The 9770-nt window shown below is 40.2% G+C and overlaps 1 long non-coding RNA gene across 1 annotated transcript; it reads right to left on the minus strand.

Annotated features, from left to right (window-relative positions):
* Positions 1-4266: 4266 nt before the first annotated feature.
* On the minus strand, positions 4267-9708 carry LOC116367487 (uncharacterized). Its single transcript, XR_004208356.1, has 3 exons — positions 9671-9708; positions 9379-9556; positions 4267-4369 (listed from the first exon to the last, which is right to left on the minus strand). It is a non-coding gene; the product is annotated as an uncharacterized LOC116367487 (long non-coding RNA).
* Between the last annotated feature and the right edge of the window lie 62 nt (positions 9709-9770).

Below are 9770 nucleotides of genomic sequence, written 5' to 3' on the forward strand. Positions count from 1 at the left end.
AAATCAAATGTATTATGCACCTGAATAACTTCAACAACCTGGTTGATTCTCTGGTTGATTCTCTGATCAACAACACTGACTGTGAATCAATCTGGTTGATTCTCTGGTTGATTCTCTGCTCAACAACACTGACTGTGAATCAATCTGGTTGATTCTCTGGTTGATTCTCTGCTCAACAACACTGACTGTGAATCAATCTGGTTGATTCTCTGGTTGATTCTCTGCTCAACAACATTGACTGTGAATCAATCTGGTTGATTCTTTGCTCAACAACACTGACAGTGAATCAATCTGGTTGATTCTCTGGTTGATTCTTTGCTCAACAACACTGACTGTGAATCAATCTGGTTGATTCTTTGCTCAACAACACTGACAGTGAATCAATCTGGTTGATTCTCTGGTTGATTCTTTGCTCAACAACACTGACTGTGAATCAATCTGGTTGATTCTTTGCTCAACAACACTGACAGTGAATCAATCTGGTTGATTCTCTGGTTGATTCTTTGCTCAACAACACTGACTGTGAATCAATCTGGTTGATTCTTTGCTCAACAACACTGACTGTGAATCAATCTGGTTGATTCTCTGGTTGATTCTCTGCTCAACAACACTGACTGTGAATCAATCTGGTTGATTCTCTGGTTGATTCTCTGCTCAACAACACTGACTGTGAATCAATCTGGTTGATTCTTTGCTCAACAACACTGACAGTGAATCAATCTGGTTGATTCTCTGGTTGATTCTTTGCTCAACAACACTGACTGTGAATCAACCTGGTTGATTCTTTGCTCAACAACACTGACAGTGAATCAATCTGGTTGATTCTCTGGTTGATTCTTTGCTCAACAACACTGACTGTGAATCAATCTGGTTGATTCTCTGCTTAACAACACTGACTGTGAATCAATCTGGTTGATTCTCTGGTTGATTCTCTGCTCAACAACACTGATCGCGTGAGAGACTGGATGACGGCATAAAGCTCACAGATGTGATTGTTCTCATTCAGAGTAAATTATTCTAATTGAATAAAACAGAATTAAACAAATCAAATGTATTATTCACCTGAATAACTTCAACAATCTGGTTGATTCTCTGCTCAACAACACTGACTGTGAATCAATCTGGTTGATTCTCTGGTTGATTCTCTGCTAAACAACACTGACTGTGAATCAATCTGATCGCGTCAAACTTTGCTGTGTGTCCAGGCTGTCACCTTTGTCCTTGTCCCTGGATGACGGCTTCCTGCTCCCTCTTCCATGTTGAGAACACTGATGGCTCAACATGGTTTTCTGAGAGACTGGATGAATGCTGAATGCTCCCTCTTCCATAGTGGGAACACTGCTGACTCAACATGGGCTTCCTGGTTATGAAAGAAAGTGTGGTGGTCAATGGTAGCCTCTCCCATTGTTTGAAGCAGTTGTAGTCTTTGTTGACATGTATCCAGACCCCAGAATGGTAGTAGAAAGGAGCCTGTTCCCCGCATGCTTCCTCACAATCATTGTCTGGATCGACCACTCCCCCACCTGACCACAGGACCAGTATTGCTGTCTAATCTTCATCACCGCCCCTGGAGTCTCTTCACTGTCTGATCTTCATTCCTACAGCCTTCATCATTGTCCCTGGAGTCTCTTCACTGTCTGATCTTCATTCCTACAGCCTTCATCACCGTCCCTGGAGTCTCTTCACCGAGTAAGTAAAGATAGTTTAAGAAACCTCCCCATTCTACTTGTCTATTATCTTTGTTTAGAAATAGTCATTTGTGTGACCTACTGATTTCCCCTACAATTTCTTTTAAGGATTTACAAATATAGAAATGGTAGAACGAGGAATGTCAGAGTCTGGAATGTAAATATATTCAGTTGGTTTACAATGTATATGAAGGTGTGTCTAGACATTATGGACCGTATATGAATATAAAGGTGTGTACAGTAGTAGTTATATAGGATGAGCCTTGGCTAGAATACAGGGTGGAGTACTGGGTGGTAGACGGCTAGTAACAGTGACTAAGTTCAGGGCAGGCGGCTAGAGGTGACTATTTAACAGTCTGATGACCTGGAGATAGACCACACATTAACCACACAATAAGTATTGTGGTGGCAGCATCATGTTATGGGTATGCTTGTCACTGGCAGGGACTGGGGAGTTTATCGGGATCAAAAGAAATATAAAAGGAGCAAAGTGTAGACTTAACTGTGGAGTGACCCCATAAAATGGGATATCAGCCAACTCAGTGACAACCACAGAACACAACTATGTATAGTTCACACAAATATTAGTCTCTTAGCTCTTATTGCAGGACTTTGACTGTGGTACATCACCTCCCCAGTCAACGATTGTGTGTATTGAAAATTCATATAGGACTGTACAGCTAGCTAACTGGCTACTGATCAACCTATTGTGTGTATTGAACATTCATATTGAACAGCCTTACCTATAGAGTAGCACCACCACCCATCAGCCCATTCTCTTCTTGATGTCAAAGCTGCAGTGTATTGTTGCTATAGGAGTTTATGATTAATAATCCTATTTACTTCAAGACACACTAAGATGTCACCATACTATTCATTTAAAGCCCCTCTGTCAGATATAAATCATCAGAGTGGGAAACCAACTGACATGGAAACAATGTAGCAAATGTATCACTATCAAAGGGGTGTATTATGACATCAGATAGAACTAGTCAGACATTCCAAATATCACTTGATTATCAGAGGGGTGTATTATGACATCATATAGAACTACTCAGACATTCCAAATCAGGCTTCATCCACATCATGAAGGTGGATATTGATCCAACCATTTCAAAAGTAATGACCGGGCTGATGGAAACAGGATATGCCTGAACGTGAATTTAACGTGAATTTAACATGAAATCTACACAAAATGTCACCTGTCATTGGATTTAGGTTGCAAGTAGGTTGCAAGTTGCAAGTTGGGTGAAACACAAAATGTTACCAGTCATTGGAATTCGGTTGCTGGTTGGGTGAAACACAAAATGTTACCAGTCATTGGATATCGGTTGCTGGTTGGGTGAAACACAAAATGTTACCTGTGGATACAATGTTTATTCAATCAGTGGGAGGCCTGTAAATTCCCCCAGGAAAGTGGAACAAGGAACTCTTCTTTGAGACAATGATAAACAGCAATCCTTGGGAGAGTTGTGGTGGATATTATAAAATAAGGATCTGCTGGAGTCCAAGTCAAACCAAGATTCTTTATTTCTGAGCTCAGAGAGAATAACAGAGTTACACAGCACAGTGTAGACAGTCTGAATTCCTGAAGCATTGGGTGATGAGCAAATATCTTTATAGTTTCCCTTTCCTGGGCGGGACTTTATTCATACAAGGACACAGGTGCAAATTGGTTTGCAACACAGGATGATACTCCCAAGAACAGGAGCTTATATAATAGGACAGTTTCACAAGGTTAGTCACATACTCAGTTATGTGGACACACAAACAATTAACATTTTCCATTACAGAGTCTGAACATTTTCATTTCATTACAGTTTAAAAGAAGGAACCTGATCTTCTTTATATTCAAACTGACAGACTCCATATTCACTTCATGTTTTCTAATAAAAACAAACAAATATATGTTTGAGTAGACCCTGTACCATTTAATTGCATATGGTAAAGACAGGTAAACACATTGTCAGTCAACAATAAAAGACAAAGGGAGCACTGTGATGGGCAAATGGTTTGCACCCTGGGAGCAGTGTTAAGGCTTCTCTCCTGTGTGTATTCTCTCATGTTGTTTCAGGTTTCCTCTCCGGTTTGAAACACTTTCCACACTGGGAGCAGTGGTAAGGCTTCTCTCCTGTGTGTATTCTCTCATGTTGTTTCAGCATCCCCGAATGGTTTGAAACACTTCCCACATTGGGAGCAGTGGTAAGGCTTCTCTCCTGTGTGTATTCTCTCATGTTGTTTCAGCGCCCCCAACTGGTTGAAAGACCTTACACATTGGAAGCAGTGGTAAGGCTTCTCTCCTGTGTGTATTCTCTCGTGTTGTTTCAGCTCCCCCGAACGGACGAAACACTTTCCACAATGGGAGCAGTGGTAAGGCTTCTCTCCTGTGTGTATTCTCTCGTGTAGTTTCAGCTCCCCCGAACGGCCGAAACACTTTCCACATTGGGAGCAGTGGTAAGGCTTCTCTCCTGTGTGTATTCTCTCATGTTGTTTCAGCGTCCCTGACTGGTTGAAACCCTTTCCACACTGGGAACAGTGGTAAGGCTTCTCCCCTGTGTGTATTCTCTTATGTTTTTTCAGTTGTGCTTTCTGTTTAAAACTCTTTTCACACTGGGAGCACTGGTGTCGTCTTGCTGGTTTGGACGTCCCTGGCTCTGGTTCCTCTGAGTCTGGTCTTTCTCCTGCCAAAGATAGTGTTATTTTTAAATAGAGACTCAAATGAAACCACATGATAAAAAAACCTTGCTACGAGGGTAAATCCTAAATCAGATCTCTCAATAACCTGAGGCCAGTTTTAACAATCTTAGTGTGATTTTAAAACAAATGTAGAGCTTCCTGGTAATTACTGCTATGTTTACATTACTTATTCATCCTGTTTTACAAGTCAGAACACAAAAACCTAGACAGTTCTAGGACACTGAAGACACAGACGTCGCTGGATTCCAATTGAACAGGTGGTTCTAAATATATAACTTTCATAGCTGTATGATACAGAATGTGACCTACACACTTCCTTAAACATAAAATAACTAAAGAAGTCATTTTGTGTGGAAGTCCAAAACTTGTTTTTACGTCGAAGATACAAAGCACATCAGTAACATCTCCCCGTTGTTGAAAGGGTTCGACATATTGCTGTTTAAATGGACCAATTTCTTATTTAGACATTCACAGATTTTCAACATTTTGATTATCGCTGATGTCATATTTTGGGTAAATGTTCCTAAAACTGATAGTAACAACAAAAAACTAAAATATAAACGCAACATGTAAAGTGTTGGATGTTTCATGAGCTGAAAAAAAAGTCCGGTGAAATTGCAGAGTGCAAAATATATATATATTTTTAGAAATATTTAACTTTCATGCATTCACAAGTGCAATACCACAAATTAAAGCTTAAGGCTCCATAATGTTTCATCATTAGATACTACAGTCCTCCTTTAAGACTCCATAATGTTTCATCATTAGATGCTACAGTCCTCCTTTAAGACTCCATAATGTTTCATTATGAGATGCTACAGTCCTCCTTTAAGACTCCATAATGTTTCATTATTAGATGTTACAGTCCTCCTTTAAGACTCCATAATGTTTCAAAATGAGATGCTACAGTCCTCCTTTAAGACTCCATAATGTTTCATCATTAGTTGCTACAGTCCTCCTTTAATACTCCATCATGTTTAGAATGTGTCTGGAAGCGCTACTCTATCTATTCTACTCTCATCCTTTCGGTTTTAATAATATTTTAAAATAATAATGTTATAATAGGTAATAACTAACTTTAATAACTAGGGTTAATACCTGCCTTGCGCACCAACAAAATATTTCTTTAGCCCTCTCTAACAATACCGCTACAGAATTAGCATAGTAGGCCATGTAACTTAACCTGTAGTGACACCCAGCCCGTGAACGGGGCCGTTATCATCATCTGACACTAATTAGCATAACGCAACAGACATAAATCTTCCTAAAAAATATTCCTATTCATGAAAATCACAAGTGAAATATATTGGAACACAGCTTAGCCTTTTGTTAATCACCCTGTCATCTCAGATTTTCAAAATATGCTTTACAGCCAACGCTAGACAAGCATCTGTGTAAGTTTATCATAGCCTAGCATAGCATTATGCCTTGCTAGCAGCAGGCAAACTTGTCACGGAAATCAGAAAAGCAATCAAATTAAATCGTTTACCTTTGATGAACTTCGGATGTTTTCACTCACGAGACTCCCAGGTAGACAGCCAAAGTTCATTTTTTCCCAAAATATTATTTTTGTAGGCGAAATAGCTCCGTTTGTTCTTCATGTTTGGCTGAGAAATCGCCCGGAAATTGCGGTCACAACACCGAAAAATATTCCAAATTAGCTCCATAATATCGACAAAAACATAGCAAACGTTGTTTAGAATCAATCCTCAAGGTGTTTTTCTAATATCTATTTGATAATATATCCGTCGGGACAATTCCTTTTTCTCAAGGACCGATTGGAGTAATGGCTACCTCTGCACTTTACGCGAGAATCTCTCTCGGAGCCACCATGTGACCACTTACGCAATGTGCCCCCATACGGCTATTCTTCAATAGAAATGCGTAAAACTACGTCACAATGCTGTAGACACCTTGGGGAATACGTAAAAAGCATAAGCTCGTTGATGGTACATTCAAAGCCATATAGGGAGTCATTGGAACGCAGCGCTTTCAAAACCTGGGGCACTTCCGGATTGGATTTTTCTCAGGCTTTCGCCTGCAACATCAGTTCTGTTATACTCACAGACAATATCTTTACAGTTTTGGAAACGTTAGAGTGTTTTCTATCCAAAGCTGTCAATTATATGCATATTCTAGTATCTTTTCCTGACAAAATATCCTGTTTAAAACGGGGACGTTTTTTTTTCCAAAAATGAAAATACTGCCCCCTAACACCAAGAGGTTTTAAGGTAATCAGAAATATTTAGGACTAACTTATTCCTTGACACCCATTCTGAAACTAACTGCAGCTCTATGTTAAGTGTTGCAGTCATTTCAGTCGATGTAGTAGCTGACATGTACAGTGTTGAGTCAACGCATACATAGACTCACTGGCTTTACTCAAATGTCATTGGTATGTTGTTGGTAAAGATTGAAAAAAGTAGGTGCCAAACAGCTGCCCTGGGGAATTCCTGATTCAAACTTGATTTTGTTGTACAGGCTTCCATTAAAGAACACTCTCTGTGTTCTGTTAGACAGGTAGCTCTGGGGCGGCAGGTAGCCTAGTGGTTAGAGCGGTAGGCCAGTAACCGAAAGATTGCTGGATCGAAACCCTGAGCTGACAAGGTAAAAAACTCTGTCGTTCTGCCCCTGAACAAGGCAGTCCTAGGCCATCATTGAAAAAAATAATTTGTTTATAACTGACTTGCCTAGTTAAATAAAGGTTACATTTTAAAAGAAAAACTCTTTATCCACAATATAGCAGGGGGTGTAAAGCCATTTTTATCATCAATGTCTCTCAGCCAATCAGTCATTTGTAAGTGCTGTGCTAGTTGAATGAACTTCCCTATAAGCTGAAAGTCTATATTTGTTTACTGTAAAATAGCATTGTATCAGGTCAAATATTTTTTTTTCAAAAATTGTAAGGGTTGGTAACAGTCTGATTGGTCAGCTATTTAAGCCAGTAAAGGGAGCTTTACTATTCTTGGGTAGTGGAATGACTTTAGCTTCCCTCTAGGCCTGAGGGCACACACTTTCTAGTAGGCTTCAATTAAAGAAAAGGCCAATAGGAATGGCAATATCGGCCGCTATTATCCTCAATTTTCCATCCACGTTGTCAGACACCAGTGACTTGTCATTGTTGATTTTATTTATTTATTTGCGCAAAATTTCATTGAAGATGCTCCAAAGATTTTTACTATCATTCTTCATGTCATTTATCTTTGTTTCATAGTGTAGTTTCTTCTTTATATTGAGTTTAGTCACATATCTCAATTTGCAATAGGTGTCACGAATATTACCGAAGGTGGCTCCCCTCCCCGTTCGGGTGGCGCTCGGCGGTCGTCGTCGCCGGTCTACTAGCTGCCACCGATCCTTTTTCGTTTGGTTTTGTCTAATTGTTTTCACCTGTTCATTGTTTGGTTGTTAGGGTGGTAAGTTCGCTTCGCACACTTCTGTTTGTGTGGAGCTGTCTTCTGTTCGTGTGGAGCTGTCTTCTGTTTGTGTGGGCTTGTCTTCTGTTTGTGTGGGCTTGTCTTCTGTTCGTGTGGGCTTGTCTTCTGTTTGTGTGGGCTTGTCTTCTGTTTGTGTGGGCCTGTCTTCTGTTTGTGTGGGCTTGTCTTCTGTTTGTGTGGGCTTGTCTTCTGTTTGTGTGGGCCTGTCTTCTGTTTGTGTGGGCTTGTCTTCTGTTTGTGTGGGCTTGTCTTCTGTTTGCTTGTCTCCTGTTTTGTGAGAGGTGTTCGTGTCTGTTGTTTTTATTTCGCTGTCCAGATATTTTACTTATTAAGACTTAAATGGAGTTTATTTACCCCTATGTTTGGTGTTACCATTTGTACCTTGTTTGGTTGGACATTAAAGCGTGTTTTTCCCCATATCCTCTGCTCTCTGCGCCTGACTCCACACCCATTCACTCATTGAGCGTTACAATAAGTTTCATTCTTCATGTCATTTATCTTTGGTTCATTGTGTAGTTTCTTCTTTTTATTCAGTTTAGTCAAATGATTTCTCAATTTGCAATCAGTTATTCAGTCAGACCTATATGCCATCTCTTTTGCCTACCTCTTCATCATACCATTTTGTAATTCCTCATCAATCCACGTGGATTTAACAGTTTTTACAGTCATTTTCTTAATGGGTGCTGCTTATTAGTAACTGGGATAAGCAGTTTGAAATGTGTCAAGGGCAGTGTCTGGTTGCTCATCATTACACACCACAGACCAACAAATATTATTTACATCAATAACATAGGAATCACTACAAAAAATTGTATGACCTCTTATACACAATATTAGTCCCAGCCGTTGGAACGGTGGTTTTCCTAGACATGGCTCCTATATTGTGATCACTACATCTGATGGATCTGGATACTGCTTTAAAACCCATTTCTGCAGCATTAGTAAAGATATGATCAAACCATGTTGATGATTTCATTCCTCTACTGTTTGTCACTACCCTGGTAAGTTGATAGATAACCTGAACCAGGTCGCCAGCACTGGTTACAGTTTGAAGCTTTCGTTTGAGTGGGCAGCCTGATCACAGCTTTTCTTCAGTACCAGTTAATTAATTACCAAAGTCTTGAGTTTAGTTTGCCTGTTCTACAGTCTTGTAAAGATAGGGGGTTGACTGTAACATCCATAACGTTTTAAGGAATAGTTTTTGTAAAAAAAGCACCTTACATTGGATCATCTTGAAACTGTCTCTCCAAAGCTAACTTTCATCAAGGTTTTATATGGTCTATTGGTTTCTCTCTTTTCATTGGCAGAATCCTTTTTCAGTGTTATGATATTCATAACATCCATATACACCATTCTATCTTCCTGTCAACTAACAGAACTCTGCTGGTTGTCCTGATAACAGATACCAGTCCATCTTCCTGTCAACTAACAGAACTCTGCTGGTTGTCCTGGTAACAGATACCAGTCCATCTTCATGTCAACTAACAGAACTCTGCTGGTTGTCCTGGTAACAGATACCAGATCTATTTAATTTGTTCAAACTAAATTACAGCACTTACTTTGATGTTTCAAATCTGATCCTTTCTTCTCTTCTCCTCCTCTCACAGTTCCACTCAGCCCCGTTGTTTTCCTGCAGTCCACCAGCAGCACAGACAACCTCTTCATACCCAGCAGTAAGGCGCTACCGGGAGAGGCACGACACAGGGACTCCAGGAGGGAGGAAGGGCTAGCGTTGTCCTGGTAACCATAAAGATGGGACACAGACACATATCATTATGGATGCTGATGTCACTGTTGTCATAAAGTGCTTTACAGAAACCCAGCCCAGACCCAGAGAGAGCTAGACCAGACCCAGAGAGAGCAAGACCAGACCAAGCTGCATGCTAGACCACAAGCTGTACATCTTGTGTTCTGATCTGGAGAGACTCTTCTCTTGCTCGCAGCATCAGGA

This window comes from Oncorhynchus kisutch, unplaced genomic scaffold (assembly GCF_002021735.2).
Source record: "Oncorhynchus kisutch isolate 150728-3 unplaced genomic scaffold, Okis_V2 scaffold1687, whole genome shotgun sequence".
In the NCBI taxonomy this organism is placed as follows: Eukaryota; Metazoa; Chordata; class Actinopteri; order Salmoniformes; family Salmonidae; genus Oncorhynchus; species Oncorhynchus kisutch.